The following is a 6432-nucleotide window of genomic DNA, read 5'->3' as shown; positions in this document are numbered from 1 at the left end:
ATCGTCACATTGGCCGCTCTTCTCTCTGAAACGGTTGTACTTATCGTCTGCAAAGCTATGTCGCGTGCTGCGGTATGTGGAGACTCTAAAAGCACCATAGCAGAACACAGATGAAGCTTCTAAGTTGATGTAATAGCCAGTAAGAAGTAGTACAACTCAAGTTTTAGGTATCGATTATTGACTTTTTAGCTGGCTTTGGTGCCTTGGACATGAGCTAGGACCATTAGATTCTGCATGAAAGGAGGACTAGCAGCCGAGTTGCACGGGACAATGTGAAAAGTGTTCATACGTAGTAAAAAACTGAGAAATCCGTCCGTTTTCGTCATTTGTTATGGAATCGACTTAAAGCCAGATCGTCACATTGGCCGCTCTGCTCTCTGAAACGGTTGTACTTATCGTCTGCAAAGCTATGTCGCGTGCTGCGGTTTGTGGACACACTAAAAGCACCATAGTACAACACAGATGAAGCTTCTAAGATGATGTAATAGCCAGTAAGAAGTAGTACAATTCAAGTTTTAGGTATCGATTATTGACTTTTCAGCTGGCTTTGGTGCCTTGGACATGAGCTAGGACCTTAAGATTCTGCATGAAAGGAGGACTAGCAGCCGAATTGCAAGGGAGAATGTGAAAAGTGTTCATATGTAGTAAAAACCTGAGAAATCCGTTCGTTTTCGTCATTTGCTATCGAATAGACGTAAAACCAGATCGTCACATTGGCGCTCTTCTCTCTGAAACGGTTCTACTTATCGTCTGCAAAGCTATGTCGCGTGCTGCGGTATGCGGAGACACTAAAAGCACCATAGTAGAACACAGATGAAGCTTCTAAGTTGATGTAATAGCCAGTAAGATGTAGTACACTTCAAGTTTTAGGTATCGATTATTGACTTTTAGCTGGCTTTGGTGCCTTGGACATGAGCTAGGACCTTAAGATTCTGCATGAAAGGAGGACTAGCAGCCGAGTTGCACGGGAGAATGTGAAAAGTTTTCATATGTAGTAAAAACCTGAGAAATCGGTCCATTTTCGTCATTTGTTATCGAATCGACTTAAAACCGGATCGTGACATTGGCCGCTCTTCTCTCTGAAACGGTTGTACTTATCGTCTGCAAAGCTATGTCGCGTGCTGCAGTATGCGGAGACACTAAAAGCACCATAGTAGAACACAGATGAAGCTTCTACGTTGATGTAATGGCTAGTAAGAAGTAGTACAACTCAAGTTTTAGTTATCGATTATTGACTTTTTAGCCGGCTTTGGTGCCTTGGACATGAGCTAGGACCATAAGATTCTGCATGAAAGGAGGACTAGCAGCCGAGTTGCATGGGAAAATGTGAAAAGTGTTCACATGTAGTAAAAACCTGAGAAATCCGTCCGTTTTCGTCATTTGTTGTCGAATCGACTTAAAGCCAGATCGTCACATTGGCCGCTCTTCTCTCTGAAACGGTTGTACTTATCGTCTGAAAGCTATGTCGCGTGCTGCGGTATGCGGAGACACTAAAAGCACCATAGTAAAACACAGATGAAGCTTATAAGATGATGTAATGGCCAGTAAGAATTAGTACAATACCAGTTTTAGGTATCGATTATTGACTTTTTAGCTGGCTTTGGTGCCTTGGACATGAGCTAGGACCCTAAGATTCTGCATGAACGGAGGACTAGCAGCCGAGTTGCACAGGAGGATGTGAAAAGTGTTCATATGTAGTAAAAACCTGAGAAATCCGTACGTTTTCGTCATTTGTTATTGAATCGACTTAAAGCCAGATCGTCACATTGGCCGCTCCTCTCTCTGAAACGGTTGTACTTATCGTCTGAAAGCTACGTCGCGTGCTGGGGTATGCGAAGACACTACAAGCACCATAGTAGAACACAGATGAAGCTTCAAAGATGATGTAATAGCCAGTAAGGTTAGTACATGACCAGTTTTAGGTATCGATTATTGACTTTTTAGCTGGCTTTGGTGCATTGGACATGAGCTAGGACCTTAAGATTCTGCATGAAAGGAGGACTAGCAGCCGAGTTGGATGGGAGAATGTGAAAAGTGTTCATATGTAGTAAAAACCTGAGAAATCCGTCCGCTTCCATCATTTGTTATCGAATCGACCTAAAGCCAGATCGTCAGATTGGCCGCTCTTCGCTCTGAAACGGTTGTACTTATTGCCTGCAAAGCTATGTCGCGAGCTGCGTTATGCGGAGACACTAATAGCACCATAGTAGAACACAGATGAAGCTTCTAAGTTGATGTAATAGCCAGTAAGTAGTAGTACAATCCAAGTTTTAGGTATCGATTATTGACTTTTTAGCTGGCTTTGGTACATTGGACGTGAGCTAAGACCTTATGATTATGCATGAAAGGAGGACTAGCAGCCAAGTTGCACGGGAGAAGGCGAAAAGTATTCATATGTAGTAAAAACCTGAGAAATCCGTCCGTTTTCGTCATTTGTTATCGAATCGACTTAATGCCAGATCGTCACATTGGCCGCTCTTCTCTCTGAAACGGTTGTACTTATCGTCTGCAAAGCTATGTCGCGTGCTGCGGTATGTGGAGGCACTAAAAGCACCATAGTAAAACACAGATGAAGCTTCTAAGTTGATGTAATAGCCAGTAAGAAGTAGTGCAAGTGAAATTTTAGTTATCGATTATTGACTTTTTACCATTCTTTGGTGCCTTGGACATGAGCTAGGACCTTAAGATTCTGCATGAAAGGAGGACTTGCAGCCGAGTAGCAAGGGAGAATGTGAAAAGTGTTCATATGTAGTAAAAACCTGAGAAATCCGTCCGTTTTCGTCATTTGTTATCGAATCGACTGAAAGCCAGATCGTCACATTAGCCGCTCTTCTCTCTGAAACGGTTGTACTTATCGTCTGCAAAGCTATGTCGCGTGCTGCGGTATGTGGAGACACTAAAAGCACCATTGTAGAACACAGACGAAACTTCTAAGTAGATGTAATAGCTAGTAAGAAGTAGTACAACTCAAGTTTTATGTATCGATTATTGACTTTTTAGCCGGCTTTGGTGCCTTGGACATGAGCTAGGACCATAAGATTCTGCATTAAAGGAGGACTAGCAGCCGAGTTGCATGGGAAAATGTGAAAAGTGTTCACATGTAGTAAAAACCTGAGAAATCCGTCCGTTTTCGTCATTTGTTGTCGAATCGACTTAAAGCCAGATCGTCACATTGGCCGCTCTTCTCTCTGAAACGGTTGTACTTATCGTCTGAAAGCTATGTCGCGTGCTGCGGTATGCGGAGACACTAAAAGCACCATAGTAAAACACAGATGAAGCTTATAAGATGATGTAATAGCCAGTAAGAATTAGTACAATACCAGTTTTAGGTATCGATTATTGACTTTTTAGCTGGCTTTGGTGCCTTGGACATGAGCTAGGACCCTAAGATTCTGCATGAACGGAGGACTAGCAGCCGAGTTGCACAGGAGGATGTGAAAAGTGTTCATATGTAGTAAAAACCTGAGAAATCCGTACGTTTTCGTCATTTGTTATTGAATCGACTTAAAGCCAGATCGTCACATTGGCCGCTCCTCTCTCTGAAACGGTTGTACTTATCGTCTGAAAGCTACGTCGCGTGCTGGGGTATGCGAAGACACTAAAAGCACCATAGTAGAACACAGATGAAGCTTCAAAGATGATGTAATAGCCAGTAAGGTTAGTACATGACCAGTTTTAGGTATCGATTATTGACTTTTTAGCTGGCTTTGGTGCCTTGGACATGAGCTAGGACCTTAAGATTCTGCATGAAAGGAGGACTAGCAGCCGAGTTGGATGGGAGAATGTGAAAAGTGTTCATATGTAGTAAAAACCTGAGAAATCCGTCCGCTTCCATCATTTGTTATCGAATCGACCTAAAGCCAGATCGTCACATTGGCCGCTCTTCTCTCTGAAACGGTTGTACTTATCGTCTGAAAGCTATGTCGCGTGCTGCGGTATTCGGAGAGACTAAAAGCACCATAGTAGAACACAGATGAAGCTTCTAAGATGATGTAATTGCCAGTAAGAAATAGTACCAGTTTTAGGTATCGATTATTGACTTTTTAGCTGGCTTTGGAGCCTTGGACATGATCTAGGACCTTAAGATTCTGCATGAAAGGAGGACTAGCAGCCGAATTGCACGGAAGATTGTGAAAAGTGTTCATATGTAGTAAAAACCTGTGAAATCCGTCCGTTTCGTCATTTGTTACCGAATCGACTTAAAGCCAGATCGTCACATTGGCCGCTCATCTCTCAGAAACGGTTGTACTTATCGTCTGCAAATCTATGTCGCGTGCTGCGGTTTGTGGACACACTAAAAGCACCATAGTAAAACACAGATGAAGCTTCTAAGATGATGTAATAGCCAGTAAGAAGCAGTACAATTCAAGTTTTAGGTATCGATTATTGACTTTTTAGCTGGCTTTGGTGCCTTGGACATGAGCTAGGACCTTAAGATTCTGCATGAAAGGAGGACTAGCAGCCGAGTTGCACGGGAGAATGTGAAAAGTGTTCATATGTAGTAAAAACCTGTGAAATCCGTCCGTTTTCGTCATTTGTTATCGAATCGACTTAAAGCCAGATCGTCACATTGGCCGCTCTTCTCTCTGAAACGGTTGTACTTATCGTCTGCAAAGCTATGTCGCGTGCTGCGGTATGTGGAGACTCTAAAAGCACCATACCAGAACACAGATGAAGCTTCTAAGTTGATGTAATAGCCAGTAAGAAGTAGTACAATTGAAATTTTAGATATCGATTATTGACTTTTTAGCTGGCTTTGGTGCCTTGGACATGAGCTAGGACCTTAAGATTCTGCATGAAAGGAGGACCACCAGCCGAATTGCACGGGAAAATGTGAAAAGTGTTCATATGGAGTAAAAACCTGAGAAATCCGTCCGTTTTCGTCATTTGTTATCGAATCGACTTAAAGCCAGATCGACACATTGGCCACTCTTCTCTCTGAAACGGTTGTACTTATCGTCTGCAAAGTTATGTCGCGTGCTGCGGTATGCGGAGACACTAAAATCACAATAGTAGAACACAGATGATGCTTCTAAGTTGATGTAATAGCCAGTAAGGATTAGTACAATACCAGTTTTAGGTATCGATTATTGACTTTTTAGCTGGCTTTGGTGCCTTGGACATGAGCTAGGACATTAAGATTCTGCATGAAAGGAGGACTAGCAGCCGAATTGCATGGGAGAATGTGAAAAGTGTTCATATGTAGTAAAAACCTGTGAAATCCGTCCGTTTTCGTCATTTGTTATCGAATCGACTTAAAGCCAGATCGTCACATTGGCCGCTCTTCTCTCTGAAACGGTTGTACTTATCGTCCGCAAAGCTATGTCGCAGTGCTGCGGTATGTGGAGACTCTAAAAACACCATAGCAGAACACAGATGAAGCTTCTAAGTTGATGTAATAGCCAGTAAGAAGTAGTACAACTCAAGTTTTAGGTATCGATTATTGACTTTTTAGCTGGCTTTGGTGCCTTGGACATGAGCTAGGACCATTAGATTCTGCATGAAAGGAGGACTAGCAGCCGAGTTGCACGGGACAATGTGAAAAGTGTTCATACGTAGTAAAAAACTGAGAAATCCGTCCGTTTTCGTCATTTGTTATGGAATCGACTTAAAGCCAGATCGTCACATTGGCCGCTCTGCTCTCTGAAACGGTTGTACTTATCGTCTGCAAAGCTATGTCGCGTGCTGCGGTTTGTGGACACACTAAAAGCACCATAGTACAACACAGATGAAGCTTCTAAGATGATGTAATAGCCAGTAAGAAGCAGTACAATTCAAGTTTTAGGTATCGATTATTGACTTTTCAGCTGGCTTTGGTGCCTTGGACATGAGCTAGGACCTTAAGATTCTGCATGAAAGGAGGACTAGCAGCCGAATTGCAAGGGAGAATGTGAAAAGTGTTCATATGTAGTAAAAACCTGAGAAATCCGTTCGTTTTCGTCATTTGCTATCGAATAGACGTAAAACCAGATCGTCACATTGGCGCTCTTCTCTCTGAAACGGTTCTACTTATCGTCTGCAAAGCTATGTCGCGTGCTGCGGTATGCGGAGACACTAAAAGCACCATAGTAGAACACAGATGAAGCTTCTAAGTTGATGTAATAGCCAGTAAGATGTAGTACACTTCAAGTTTTAGGTGTCGATTATTGACTTTTAGCTGGCTTTGGTGCCTTGGACATGAGCTAGGACCTTAAGATTCTGCATGAAAGGAGGGCTAGCAGCTGAGTTGCACGGGAGAATGTGAAAAGTGTTCATATGTAGTAAAAACCTGAGAAATCCGTCCGTTTTCGTCATTTGTTATGGAATCGACTTAAAGCCAGATCGTCACATTGGCCGCTCTCCTCTCTGAAACGGTTGTACTTATCGTCTGCAAAGCTATGTCGCGTGCTGCGGTATGCAGAGACACTAAATGCACCATAGTAGAACACAGAT

This window comes from Schistocerca gregaria, unplaced genomic scaffold, assembly GCF_023897955.1.
Source record: "Schistocerca gregaria isolate iqSchGreg1 unplaced genomic scaffold, iqSchGreg1.2 ptg000199l, whole genome shotgun sequence".
Classification (NCBI taxonomy): Eukaryota; Metazoa; Arthropoda; class Insecta; order Orthoptera; family Acrididae; genus Schistocerca; species Schistocerca gregaria.
The sequence above is the reverse complement of the archived record's forward strand: the minus strand, read 5'-3'. Positions refer to the sequence as shown.